The sequence below is a fragment of the Argiope bruennichi genome, chromosome 2 (assembly GCF_947563725.1).
Source record: "Argiope bruennichi chromosome 2, qqArgBrue1.1, whole genome shotgun sequence".
Classification (NCBI taxonomy): Eukaryota; Metazoa; Arthropoda; class Arachnida; order Araneae; family Araneidae; genus Argiope; species Argiope bruennichi.
Genome location: NC_079152.1, coordinates 22,568,341 through 22,584,181, shown reverse-complemented (window position 1 = coordinate 22,584,181; position 15,841 = coordinate 22,568,341). Strand labels below are relative to the sequence as shown.

The 15,841-nt window shown below is 30.5% G+C and overlaps 1 protein-coding gene across 1 annotated transcript in view; it reads left to right on the top strand.

Annotated features, from left to right (window-relative positions):
• Positions 1-6,198: 6,198 nt before the first annotated feature.
• Positions 6,199-15,841, top strand: part of LOC129961596 (uncharacterized) — a 79,474-nt gene continuing 69,831 nt past the window's right edge. Inside the window, exon 1 of the mRNA XM_056075100.1 lies at positions 6,199-6,736. The gene's annotated coding sequence lies outside the window, so the exon portion shown is untranslated. The remainder of the gene's footprint in view (positions 6,737-15,841) is intronic.

The following is a 15,841-nucleotide window of genomic DNA, read 5'->3' as shown; positions in this document are numbered from 1 at the left end:
TGAAACTGAGTCTATCTATGAAAACTCTCTATCTATGAAATTGAGTCTATCTATGAAAGCTCTCTATCTATGAAAACTCTCTATCTATGAAACTGAGTCTATCTATGAAAACTCTCTATCTATGAAACTGAGTCTATCTATGAAAACTCTCTATCTATGAAAACTCTCTATCTATGAAACTGAGTCTATCTATGAAAACTCTCTATCTATGAAACTGAGTCTATCTATGAAAACTCTCTATCTATGAAACTGAGTCTATCTATGAAAACCCTGAAAACTCTCTATCTATGAAACTGAGTCTATCTATGAAAACCCTGAAAACTCTCTATCTATAAAACTGAGTCTATCTATGAAAACTATCTATCTATGAAACTGAGTCTATCTATGAAAACTCTCTATCTATGAAAACTATCTATCTATGAAACTGACTCTATCTATGAAAACAATCTATCTATGAAACTGAGTCTATCTATGAAGTCTATCTAAATAAACGCTTTCAGCTAAACAGACAAAATTAGATAAATAGTCTATGCACTTATTCTATCAAATCTTGAACGAAATCCATACGAAGGAAGTTTATGTGGATCCGAGTATAAAAGAACACGGTAAGTGCAAAGCATACAGAGCTAGATAGAAAAAAATGGGTGCACAGATTTACCATTTAAAGAGTAGATCCTAGTCAAATTTTAGACTAAATCAGTCCGTTCCCTGATTAAGGTGCTTCCCCCTCCCTTCCCATGGCACAGAAAATGTAGATGTTGGGCAAGAACTTGAACTTTCGAAGCATTCAAATTTCTATTATCCTTTCAATCCGAAACCGGGACAATCGGACAAGTGACAACATAAGCGAAATGCCCCCGCCACCTTCCGGCATTCATGTGGAGTGACAGAAACGCGTTCGAATATTTTGTGCTTTATACTGTAGAGAGTGGGGGAGATGAGGCATTTCGGCAGCCTTCTTTTCGCAGATTGAAGACAACATATATGGATTTACAATTTTACTAAAAAAGTTCATACGCAAAATTTCCTTTATCTAAATCGTTTCTTTTTTTGAAGTTATCGTGTTTATATGCATAAGATATACAGATAGACCTACGATTATTCCTTTCAAAGATTTGCTTCAGAATTTAATTGAAATCTCTATTTTAAATAATAAAACTATCTGCAGATTTTTATTTACGCAATTCATTTAGTTCTTTAGCATTTTTTAAACTTTTTATGTCTTTTTTTTTTAAATTATTATGTTTACATGTGCTGGGACAAAGTAATAGATAGACAGGAATTTTTCCAAAAATCTAACACAAGGCTACAAGCTTGGTGCTACGATAATAACCCAAATTTCACCTTTCTAGTTCAAAAAGCTTTTGACTCATCGTGCTCACAAACCGACCTACAAACGGAAAAATCAACTCCCTGTCCTCCAAAAATGTGTTTTTCGGTCTTGGTGGGGTGTGAAATGTGCAGATTCGTTAAAATCTGGAGGAAATTCAACAGGTCCTTGTAAACCACTTCACTTATAAAACAATTCTGCAGCCAACCATCGTCTTACGGTGGGGATATGGTGAGAAAAGACACCGTGTCTTTGTGACTAAATCTTCAGAATTACTATCAAAGTTCTTAAAGTTCAGACATAATGCCATTCAAAATTAGCTCATTATATCGGTGACCAATTAGCATACTGATGTACAAAATAGAAACAACCAAATAATTTCTAAAAATATCATACAACTTATTCGTAGAAAATTTTTACTGCTGATGAGACTCTTATACGAAGAAAGAACATTTTTTTGGTTTGAAAAGTGAGTGCTTTGATGATTGCTACATCTCAATTAAAAGGCATTCGTCTGTCCAAATTACGATTTGAGAAAGTAAAGATGTGTCTCCATTTGAACTGGAGCACAATTGTAAAACTAGCTGCCTACCATCACCAGATTGCAGGTTACATTGGTTCAATTCAGATACACCAACGCCCTGTTTTACATAAACCCTAAGACTATTTTGGGACGGATCTCGTAATTTTGCATCGCCACCTGATGAATAGGACGAAACCTGAGCTGGCGCCCCCTCTCCAAATTTCCACGTCAAACCAACGGGAGAACATTTGGCCCCAACGCATTAAATGTGCATCAGGCCCACTTACACGACAATTCTTCGGTGGAAGTGGGTCTCGAACCTGAAACCCCAAGGTTAAGAAGCCGAGACCCTACCACCAGGCCACCGCGCCCCTGCAATTGCCTTTAGAATCCCCGAATGCTGTATGGATGCCAGTAATTACACTGAAGTATTCTCTACAATGTCATTTTTGAAATGATGAGCTCCGAACCGATGATTCGAACATTGGCATGAGGGAAATATGAAAAATAAATAAATCTAAATGCTAATTTCTGTATAACTCCTCCTCTTTCCCGGAGAAAAAAAATTCTTATTATATACAATCTGTAAATACATTTCTAAAAGAGTGCTGGAAACTCGGAGAGCAATGTAAGTATTCCTCTGCAACTAGGCCAGCATTATAATTATATACAATATAAGGCATCAACATTTCAAAAGTTTCTTCGTTGTTTCCTCATTTGGGAAGAATTTTCTTTTCTCCAAAGAATTTTATTTTTCAGTTTTCCTCTCAATTTCCTTATTTTTTAAATGTCCAAGTTCTTCTAAATTTTAAAATAAGCATGCCTCTGCCCATTTCGATCACAAAACCATAAAACTTTTGGTATGTATATATAAATAAAAATTTAGATGAATATATAGATGAAATTTAGATGAATATATAGATGAATGTAAGACACTGATATTTGCTAATTGACACTTTTCCATAAGGGGACTGTATAAAAATATAATCATTTTCATCTTATAATTTTAATTTCCACAGAAGCCAAAATGTTTTTTAAACAGTCACCTAATTTAATAAAATTTCATGATTGGAGGTATATTTTAGGTGAAATAATTAGGAATCTAAAAGCTTTCTAAAAAATTTCTTGGGATGCTCTGCATATCAGGATCTTAAGATTAAATCATCCAAGTTTAAAATCTATGGTATCCAATCGGTCTTGGATTAGCTTTGATAATGCTAATCGATCTTAAATGAGCATTGATTAACATATCAAATTTTAAAAACACTTAATAGTTTGCTTTAAGCTATTATTTAAATTACTTAAAAAAATATATAAATGTTCATTTCTGATAAGTTGAGCAGATAGCAATTTTGAATTCCCAGCATTTTGAAATTTTTCACATTAGAATGCCAATTGCATCGCAGTGATTAGTTACATCGTAAGCTTACAAGACAGCTTAGTCGATAATGATATTCCATCTTAAATTTTTCATACTCGACCTCTACAATTTCAGATTATACTGTATTATCTTTAAATTTCTCTCTTGAGTTAAAGGAAAGTCTGTTTTTTTTTCATTTTTTTCCCATACTGATTTATTTTTAGTGATCCAGTTTCGAGTAGAGATATTATAAACGACACAAAATCCTCAACAAATCTTTGGATTTCTCTCTTAATTTAATAATACAAGCTTCTACCTAAACACACGTAGAAAAGAATAATGATAGAATTTGAATCTACAACAAACCATGGTAAAATATTATTTATTCTTATTGAATTCAAATGCATAGGAAAATTCGGGAAAGAAAAATGTTTTAAAAACCCAATTGGTATGGAGTTTTGGAATAAATTGCTAACTGAACAAATTTCTTTTCAAAATTAGACGACAAACCACATATACCAAATTTAGTGCTTAATAGATGCTCATTAAAAAAAATAATTCAAAATTTCATTAAAATTTTTAAATAAATAAAATTAGATGGAATTTCCCCATTTTTTTTTTCTTATCACCTTCGGCGCATATCTTTGGAAATTACCCATTTTTGCACAACTTCCAAAAATCTCACTTTTCAGTGATACCAAATTTATTTTCTGTATAATTTTATCTTAATAATTTTTTTAAAAAAATATTTGAAAACGAATTTGTACCAATACTTTTTATTGTTGTGTGGGAAGTGCTGACAGATCCCGTATCCTGTATGGCGCCATGTTGGCCATGTTGCGTCACGTCATTAATCACGTGATGCTTTCCCGCCATTATTGGCAGACGAGAGTTGGGCAGTGAGTCTGTAAGACGTACAGTTCACGCTCATGTATCTTTATGTGTTTTTTATGTTAGTATAGTAATGTTTTGTCCTTTAATTATAATAAATATATTTTCATATTAATGCTGGTCGTTGCCTTTCCCCACAGTTGTAATGATTCAAAAACCACTTATTTAATATTTCTCTCGACCACTTTTATCAGTGTAAATGTAATGATAAAAAAAAAAAGTGCTCCCTTGGGTATTAGTTTCAAAGAGTAATTTTCACTTATATTTTTCTTCTGCTAGTAGCCTCTTATTAAAACATATTGAGTACTTCAGACTCTAATGCTTAAGAGATTAATACAGAAAGATATTGTCTTCGTCGAAACGTCTTATTTATATCAATTTATTTCTCAATAGTTAGCAAAAAAAAAAAAAAAATCATTGTACAAATTTTAAAAATTTTAGTCCTCCCTAAAAAGTAAAGCAGATTAAGCAAAACGTTTTTTTTTAAATATTTGTATAAAAGTAAAAGTAACTTTGTGAATGATGCTATGAAATATAAATTCATTTTTAATACATCAGGTCTCCAATTTCACATCGTTGGTGATCCTGTTTCAGAATGGGCCGCGGTGGCCTGGTGGTAAGATCTCGGCTTCGGAACCGGAGGGTTTCAGGTTCGTGACCCGATTACACCGAAGAACCGCCGTGTAAGGGGGTCTGTTGCACGTTAAATCCGTCATGATCAAACGTCCTCCCGCTGGTGTGGTGTGGAGAGGGGGGTGCCAGCTCAGGTGTCGTCCTCGTCATCTGACCGTGGTTCTAAATTACGAGGTCCGTCCCAAAATAGCCCTAGTGTTGCTTCAAACGGGACGTTAATATAACCAAACCAAGCCAAACCTGTTTGAGAATATGAGTATATACGGACTTCAATGTTTATCGCATTATTATTCTGTATTTTTTGAAATAATATCGGCTTTTTATTCAAGCATAGACTATGTAATATAAACTGAAAATACTATGTGACAGAATGATCTAACACTGGTAAACTACTTTAAAATCTTAAGTGTTGACACATATCAAATTTTGAACCAAATCCACCAATGGATCGATATATGGGCAGTTGAAGATCAACTGCCAATATATTCACAAGCATGTAAACACGAGTACTCAAAATCGTAAGACTAGATAAATGAAATGTGGTGGCCTTGTTACTAAAATAAAGCTAAATTTTGATTTCAACTGGTCTTAAAAAAAAAAAAATGAAAGAGCGTCCAGAACACATTCTCCCGCCTTCACTATACCATGAAGCACAAAATACTTATGAGCGAAATTCTGACAGTAAAAATTTGAATATTCATGTCTTATTTAATTATTTAACAGCTTAAAAAATGATTAATTTGGGTCCACAAATTGGTTTCCATAGGCGGCAAACAATAAGAATGAATATAATAAAAAAGTTAATGAAGTTTAAGAATTAATATAATAAAAAAGTATTCAAAGAGCTGCATATACATGTAGTTTATTATAAAGCTTTCAGGTGCTCTAGAGCATTTTTCTTACATTTATTCTATTTGCGACTAGGTTTACGTCTTTTTTGTGACCTCAGTGGGGTCTAATTACAAACGAAATTTAATCGATGAGTCATTAACTCGCAATGAAGAAGAAAAATTAAGAGTTCTTATTATTTGAAGTCTTAATTGCTATAACTACAAAATAATAAAGCCTATCCTAAAATAACTTTTACTAAATTATGTTAAACAGAACAGTTTTCTGTACAGTATTACAGATCTTATAACTTCGAAAAAACTTTTAGGCGCATTTCAAATCTACTTTATTTAAATTACCTTATATTTTCATTTAGACTATTGGATAGATTTAGAAAGTTTATTCATAAAATTCCAAATATTATAAGTATGAAAGATCTTCGAATATTTTGATTAATTCAATCCTTATTCCATTTGAGAGAGAAAAAAAATGATTAAATTTGAAAAGAAAGAGAGAAACTCAAAACTTCAATCCGGAAAGAAAAAAGAAAATCCAACCAGATGGCGCCACAATACTCCATTTTCGCTTGCCTTTCTGTTCAGTACATTCATCCCTTGTAGCAGACGACTTCTCGCGTGTTCAGAACAACCACGGACTAGCTAGTGTGTGGCTGGGATTTCGAAGAGTGGGAACTGATGTCTTCCTCATAGACGAACTACTAAGTCCGCGTTTTCCCAAGCCAGAAGTGTGTTTTGGTTTTTCTTTTCGTCCTTAGCCATCTTCGAATCCTGTTCTTTTGATGTTCCAACGTTTCGAAACAGCAGACTATTTTTTCTTTTGTGCCATGTGAAAAGAGATTATGTGGGTGTTAGTGTGACCTGGATTATCAAATTCTTATTTATTCTGTTTTACTACGGAAAGGATAAAACGCATTCACCCTCCTACAATATTTAAAAGAAAAAAGAAAAAAAAAAGGCTAATTGGTGCTGGACCAAGTTATTTTGTTTTTGCATGAATGTCAGGAGAAAACTTTGGATAAATCCAATCACCCTTGCTTTTAATTGTTTTCCATGAGCTTATGATCATCTAATATGCTTGGTATTGAGACAGTGGAAAGCATGTTACTTTCTGGTTTAGTTTAGTTATCAAATGGCAATACTTTTCACTGCTGGTAAGTGATTTTTTTTTATTTAATATGTATTTCCATTTAATTTCACGAGAAGAAGAATTTGTTATTAGAATTACGACAGCACGAAGTATTGAAAAGCTGTCAAAATCTTTTCGCAATAATTATAACTCGCCGTTGTAAAATTTTTCTAAATATACTAAAATATCTAAGTCACAGCATAGTATTTATTATTTAGAGCATGATATATTTTTTTAAATTTTGGCGGATTGAAAAACCTATCACCTTTTTTGTATACTTGATAACGAATTTAATTCTTCGACATTGATTAAAACAAATTTAATGGGCATGAACTTGCGCTAGTAGGTTTAAAAGTTAAACGAATAGTAAATTGAGAAACTGGTTGCTGACCATTAGACGTTTTAATGATATATATTTCCGTCATGCAAAACCTAGATCTTCAATAACTTTCAGATTTAAAAGCTTAAATTTATATTTTAAGATTATCTAAAAGTTCCAAAGAACCGAAACGAATATTCCACGAGTCATACCTGAGCATGACAAACATTTGTTGATTATCCGAACATTTTTTAAACCGAAATATAAATTCAATATTGAGTAGCAAAAATATTTATTTTCAACTTTTAAAAGTAAAAATTAAGATTGTCATCTATTCAATTTTTTTCGAGGTCACTTTAAATTTGTATTTTTTTAAATTTATTTATCATTTGTGATTCTTTTTTATTTATTTTCTAATTTTTTCGTCAGGATATTTATTTTACATCGAAAAAAATTATTAACTTTGAAATTTAATTTATGTCGATATAAAAATATTCTGTGTTAAACTTAAGTTTAGTTAACAAAATTCGTTTACATTTTTTTATTTTTTTATTTATAGTACTTACAAGACACATTCTTAATCCAATTATAATGAACACTTTAAAACATTACTAAAAATAATGCTATAAAATTCTTTAGTTCGAATGATAGTGTTTTCTTTTCTGTAAAATAATTTTAGGTACTACAGACGATATTTCCTCTGTTATTATGACAGGTGGCACAGCAGTACATTCCGTAATTTTCCCTTTCCTTTTTCCCTGTCTTTTCTTCCGTTGGTGGGACACCTGGTGAATTCATGATCGAAAGAATAGGGGTGGGGAAGACAATTTTGGAAATGAACTGTTATTATCTTTGTCGGAATAAAATAGTGATGTCAAGCATTATGTAAGCAACGCAATAACTGAAAAAAGACGCCAGCATAATTGGAAAATTTCATAATATTTTAACCTGAAAAATATATTTAATATTAAAATTGTTTTTCATTCTGAAATTTATTATTTTTTGAATAAAAGTTAAAATCTGTATTTTTAAATTTGTAAAAAATTAATCAATTAATATGAAGCGGAATTGGAATTTGTTGTGAAAACTTTTGTTCAGCGTTGAAAAATTAAATTTCCAATTTCAATATAATTATTTTTATATTTGAAGTTCTCTTTCGTGAACGGATATTATGTTATTTTAGCGCCGGTCTCGTAAAAATTTATTTTCCCCTTCGCAGTAAGTATATGATAGACGAGGCGCAACGTACGTTAGTATTAAAATATCGTGAAACTGCCAACAGTTTATTTAATATTGTTTTTAAAAGTATGTACAGGTATGTAATATTGTTTATAGGAGGTTTTTTTAAAGGAAATTTATATAAAAAAGTTTAATGTAACTTATTGAAATGGGATGTCTAGAACAAAAGAGTAAGCGAATGAGTGAAAATACAAGTAACTACATTATTTATTTGAAAATTTCATACAATCAATCATCCAAGATTTTATTTTAATTTCGCATATTTTATTTTAATATATTTTTAGTCGTAATATGAGCCAGAGCTTTAAAAATCGTGCATCACGTTTTCCATTTATAAAATTTTGTTGCTTGTGTTAAGAGTAAATTGAATAATGTCGCACATACTTCCGGTATGATAGCAAAAGCCGTTAGAGCATGAAATATGAATTAAAACAAAGGTGAAACAATAATCATTTAAAAAAAAGTTTAAGAAAACTATCGCTTTTTATTTTCTTACGATCTGGACGTGTATTTCTTGCATATTCTTTTGCGTTGCGTATCCTTTTCAACGGGCGGAAGTTTTGATAAACTCAATTCTTCAGGACAATCGAAGCGTTTTATGTTTTACTAACTCGTGCCACACGAATGCAGTTGCAGATTTATCTTTCTTGTAAGCTACGTTTTTATGCTCTAATTAATTCGTTACATCCTTTAATGGAAGTCGAAAAATTAAATATACTGAGATATTAATAAGGAATTGGACTCAAATTAGCATTAATTTGAATTTGCATGCATACCATAACTTTATTTGCTTGTTATCTTTATTGTAGTTAACTGACGTATTCGAAAATTCGAATCATTGACTATAAATTATTTCTTTTCAGAATAATGCACGAACATAAAGGCGTTGCCAATTTTAAAAACTATAGTTTTTTTCCCCTTTCTTATCGTAATCAGACGATTTTTTAAAAATCCGTTCTTTTGTTTGATAAAGAACAATATCTAAAATAAATTAACGTTTATAAGAAAACAAAATACATTCTTTTAAGATGTTTCGAATTCTGAATTTATATTTAAATGAATTGATCATCTATGAATTTAATTTGATAATTTAATTGATTACAAAATATCTTGCTTAAAAAAATTCGCAGAGAATAGATAATACTATGTATATATATTTCTTGAATATAAGTAAGTAAATTCTATCAAATTGACTTTAAGTTAATGAATCAAAATATTAAATCAATAAATATTGCCGTCTGTTAAGCTAATTCAAAAATTTTCATTGCTGCTGAAAACTGAAAATTTCTTGATACACGATGGATGGATCGCTTCTAATATTCTAAGCTGATTATTATTATTTTTTATCGAATGAAGGAAAAAATTGTTTCTACTTTCTAAATCTCTGAAATCCGTTTCAAATTGCTTGGGTCATTGGACGGATTGAACCAACAAAGAAGATTCAGTGTCTGCTTAACCCAAAATGCGTATTTTAAAGTAGATAATCGTACTTAAGGAGACACCGATCTTGTCCATGGTTTAGGAAGTGGAGATTCCCCCCCCCCTTCAATCTTGTAATTGCTTGAAATAATGAAAAAATTTGTATTGTATCGAACTTTGTTTTGAGATAAAATGGCGGGAATAATAAAAGGCTGTAAATAATAGCGAAAAACAGTTTTCAGTTTGTGTTTACTGTTGCCAGTTAATATGTTAAATGGGTGAAAGTGGAATGAAGCAGAACTAACAAGTTTTTTTTTTTTTTTTTCTCCTGTCTGTAATTAAGTTTCGAAAAATCCTTATCTTAAGCTTTCGTGCTTTCCAAAGAGATATAATTTTCGATTACTTTAAATTGAATTTTCACATCATTTTCTCCTTTTATATTCTCGTTAAATAATTCATGTTAAGTTTGATGCTTGCTGAATTGAATTGATTCATATTGCATCTCTTTCTTGTTTTCAACGTAATTGCTCAGCCGAAGAACATCTAAATGTTCTCATCTTATATTTCTGAGTGAGATCTGGCAGTATATCCATCTACCTCCTGAAAATTGCGGAAAAGTTTTACTTTATTTATCATCTATATATCAACTATCTATCAACGTTAGCTTTTCATTATCAGCTATGCAACTTCGCTTATGCTAAAATGATATGCTCAGATCTACTGTTAACAAACTGTCATTCTGAAATCGTGGAATAAACTTTAAAGAATAACACCCCCATAAAGAAACAAGCAAATTTTACTATAGAACATTTGATCGCAAATACTGAGAGGACAAGTAAAGAAATGGGCACACTAGATGAAATATGGGACGCATGTTTTACAAATTTACAGCAGTCCAACAAAACAATCGTTTTTACTTTAATTCCCTGTCAACGAGATTCTTGCTTTGGTACTTCATATTTGCCATCCTATGTTGTCGAATTTTTAATAATAATTTTTCCATATCATTGACGTTTATAGTTTGCCTCATGAGTTTAGAATTGTCTTCCGTAGATATCTTCTTAATGGAGAATAAGCGTTTCATGTAAGTGTAATATGTAATGTATTTAATTTGCTTATATTTACATTGGACTTTACTTTAAATAATTTCTACTTATTTTCTTGATGATTTGAAATTAAGTCTGCCGTTTTGAATCAATCTGATTTCTTTTCATACAGTTTGTGAAATAGCAAATCTTTGCCAACAGCACACTTAATATGAATTAGGCAGTCAATGAAAGCATCGGGGTAACTACGTTTTCTTGTTTGAAAAATGAATGGAATATGTATTCTAGATACTTGATATATTCTTGATAATTCGTATTCTTAATGGTCTTACTTGATATTACAAAAAAAAAAAAAAAGATTTTTATATTGATTGGAAGATCTACCAATTCAAATGACAGTAAGTGCAAACTGGTTCAACTGATTTTCATCCCTGATTCGAAATTGTTCATCGAAATTATGGAGTCGGAAATCTGTTTTGAATCCACACATAAGAATTAACTTTTCAAATTTAATTGGGACAATTTTAAGGAATACTTAAATTTTCTTATTAAATCTATAAAGAAGTGACATACTAATAGTTTTCATTCGTAAAATGTGTGTTAATATCTGGTAATTAAAAAATTAAACATGGGTCTTATCGTAGAATCTGAGTTAACTTTATTAAATATAAAATTAACTCAGCAGAAAATTCCTAATTGGAGAAATATCCTGATCGGAGATCGGTTATATCGGAGAAATCTGATTTTTAAAAAGTTTATTAAAAAATATTAATTTTCAAGAGTTAGTTATTGGATCTAGAATTAGAATTTTTAATATTATAAACTGTGAATGGTTTTTTGAATTAAGAATAAAATATTTTATTATGATATGAATCTGTAGATTCTTTAAGCCCTTCTAAGGTCGAATCATAAGTTACTTTAATAGGATCAGATATTATTTGGATCTAAAAATTGAGCTATTAAATCTTAACTCATTTCCCCATCAGAAAACCAAGACTAAATATATTTATCGGTTTTCAAAACACGTCGACCAAAGAACTCTCTATGAGAACACATTTTCAAAAAGCAGATTGACTACTTTCTACAAACAAAATCAGGTGTAGGTTTTAGCTACTGGACGAGTTTGCTTCCAAGGCTAAGCTATCTTAACTACCAGTTACGGTTGGAGAGCAATGTTTGGAGGACACCTTATGAAGGATTGAAATAATTAGCTATTTTTTTGCTTTTCAAAATACTTTGTTATGTCCTTCTGCGGCAATCCTTTAATGGACCAGTGATCCTAAGTCAATAGTTTATATTAAGGATGTCAATTTGAAAGAAAACAACAAATCTCGTGAGCGATCTGTTGTTGAACCAAAGAACATTATTGAGTAATCGACTCTAATAGTTCGTGGCCTCTTTTCAGCGAGTAATTGCAAATTTTTTCAACCAAGTGCAAAAAGTTTTCAACGACCCGCAGAAAACACTGCGATCGATTATTTCATGTGGATTTGTTAAAGCGACGCTGTCAAATGCACCAGTCTTTGACTTATTCCTGTTCTAGTTAATTATGTACAGCTGTTTTTCTTTCCGAGTAGATAATTTGAGTGATATTTTTTCAGCTGTCACTCTTCTCTTTTTAGATTAAAATATTATTCATACTTTTTTTGATGAAAGAATAATTTAATTGGAACAAGATTTTCTGATAGTTATGATCTCACATTGCTTATTCGCGGGTATTTTGAAAATTTGTATTGGTATAAATTTCTAAACTTGTTAAAGCAAATATTTTTCTTTAAAAAAAATTAAGCATATATTTGTTTGAATTCTGAGTTTGCTTAAAATATTAATATACATTTATTTCAAATCGATTCTGCTTTTATTTTTAAAAAGTTTTGAAATTATCTTTAAATATAATCGAGTAAACACTCGATTAAAATTTTAATATTAAAAAAATTCAGTTTCAAATTTAAAAAGAAAAAAAGATGGGGGAAATGTTATAATACAAAAACAAATATCCGATTTTTAAGAATGTAAACCAACAAAATTGCAAATATAGAAATCAGTCGATTCAATCATAATTAAATAAGTAGCACCAGCACTCCAAATGAAAATTGTTCAAAGGCATTTTTGTGTTGATGTTTTGCGGACTATAAGAAATTTACTGTATTAAGAAACGTATAAGAATGGTGGCAAATAGTTATTTAAAACATAGTGTATTTTACATCATCTGTGTATTTTGAACTAGAATGTCCTTATTTATTAACATTATTAATAACATTCTGACATCATTAATATCAGTATTTAAAGATTTGTTAGGGAATATTACCTATCTAGAACTAGATTTAAATTTTAATAAAGTGATCTTTGTTAAAGGAATAAAGTTTAATACATTATTTCCTTTCATTAATTGCTTTTCTTTAAGGTTTTAAATTAAATATTTCATTCTTTTACACTTTTTATTATTTATTGAAGGTTTACATTATTTTAAAGGCACGCGAAATAAAGTAGTTGATCAGTCCAATATTTCATATTGTGCGCCCGTTTAATGAATTCAATTTTAAATATTTTAACATATTAATTCGGTATCTTTTAAGCTTATATTATCAATCAAAACCATTTTTACAATGTTTGAAAATTAACAAAATTTCTTTTTCAACGATACTAATTTTTTTTTTTTTTTTTTTTGAGCATTTTGTAATTTTTATAATTTTTTAAATTTGATTCTAAGCACAATTCAAAGCAGCAAAATAAATATAAAACACCTGTTTCATTATTGATTCCTTTACTTTTCTTCTCTGACAATGTGAAAGATATATATTTAAAAGTTGATTTTTTGCTTTTTCCTTTGCTAACATAATTTTTTAGGCTTGCATTCTTTTTGTAAATTTCCTGATATAATAGTCATTGTGCTAAGGCTGTTTCAAACTAAATGAAGCCAAAATACACGAACCAAACCCAAACATTATGGAATAAAAATGTTTTGGACTAGGAATTATTCCATCCTTTAGTCTCAAATTTATTTTTTTTAAATCATGCAAGAAATGTCTCGTTTCCTTTAAGCCTCTTTTACCGCTTTACATTCAACTCTAGGTATTCGCTATAGGTGCCTCAATATCTTCTTCGTTTACCAACCATTGTCCACACGCCTATAAGGATAGGGTTCTTCCTTAATTACTATATCGATCCCGATGACCGTGGATCTCGTGTCTCTTCTTTGTCTACGCCCTCCCTCCTCATTAGCAAACGATTCGAAACATCTCCTTGTCTTTCATTCTGGACTATGTCCATTGTTATCGGCCTTTGTTCTTATCATCGCTTCGGCAGCCTCGAACGATGTGCTATCGGAGGCACGTTCTACTTCGAATTCGATTCCAAAAGGAAAAGAAAAAAAAAGAGGGAATTGATACTTCCGCAGTGATTGGGTTCCGTTTTCGAACGTCGTTCCTTTGTTTGGGTTGATATAATTCCTGCTTGCCTCTTGGAGCATGATCGCTTTTTCCTTTAGATGCTTGATTCCATCGATGACCTATTAGATGCCACTTGTTCTAACCATATGTTAACCTGTTCCAGCTTCTTGTTACTACCTGGTGTATAAATGATCCATGAAGTCCAGGTGAATCGCAAATTAACCATTCCGTCATTATCTGTAACATATCGCTGAGGCCAAGCTCTTGCGGTATTTCTGCCTGAAAACATTGTCGAAAGAAATGGCTGCGTATGTTTTGCGTTTTGCTACTATTATATATGAACATTTTTTTGTTCTTAGAAGAGCAAAGCATGCATTGCCATCCTTATCTATCAAAACTAGAGGTAAATGTTTTGTTAATTTTTCCTATGAATGGATAATCTAGGATAATTTTTATTCGGAGCATTTTTTTATGGGTGTTTCGATTTGACGTGCAGATTTTCAAGTGTTAGTAGTAGAAGTTTGTCAAATGGCCATCAGTAGTTTCAAAATTAAAGAATTCATCAGTTTAATATTCAGAATTAAAGGACAAAAGGTAAAAATTTAAATACTAGGCCTAAAATAAAAAAAGAACGTGCTATTTGTAGGATGATCGTTCACAGTTGAATTAGTGATAAAAATAAACATTAACTTTTATTCGAACAAAAAAAATCTTTTAAAATCCATTTATATAGTTTTCAAGACTGAAGGTCATTATTTTAAAACATGTTTTCTGGAATTATGTTTCATTTCCCTCAACAGGCTATATAATCATAAAATTTGTTTAAAAATAGTAGGAAACGTTTATCGCGCAGTTTGCACGCGATGTCCATATAACTTAGCCTTAACCTCGAACAAGGACGTTAGGAGATTAGCATTTATTTCGTAATATAAGCAAGAATTCTTCACGTTTCCTTAGCTGTGGAAAGGCATGCTTAAGAATTTCTTTGTAAAGATAACATCATGATGGCCGTCTTGCTTTGATGTTTTAAACGCCTTTTTGCTTCTTAACGATGCAATGGAATTTCGTCAATTCGAAGTTGGCGAACATCAACAAAAATTAGACTTATCAAAATATTCAAATAAGGAAAAATTGGATCTAAAAATGAGTACAACAAGGAAAATTTATAATTAAATGTTAGCAGCAATTTTTTTTATACTTAATATTTTTTGATAAATAATACATAATAAATAAATAATTTTAAAAAGATATATTATGTTATATTATATTTAAAAAGTAGGGAAATATTATGAAAAAAAAAAAAGTGTGATTTAAGAAATATTGTCACTAAGCGAGTAATATTTAATTAAAAAAAATTCAATATTTTGAATCGACTATTGTATGGTAAAAGTTCAAAATTAATACGCAATTCAGATCTGATGTGTTAAATTGTTTTTAAGTTGATTTTTTTTAAATGTTTATTTTGTAATAGTCAGAAAATTTGAGCTCGACATTTTAACAAATCCGTTATGGGCTAATTTATAAGTAAAATGAAAGCTATTCAATTCAAAACCAGTACACATTTTCATTCCAGGAGATGTCTGGTAAACGGTAGTTGTACTGTTTTATAAACAGTGTGAACAAAATCTTACCACCGTTTGTGGGCAAATATAGTAGCTCTTCGTTCGCATTTGGGAGACAGATTGAAACGGAAATGTTCATTTGTATGATGGAATATT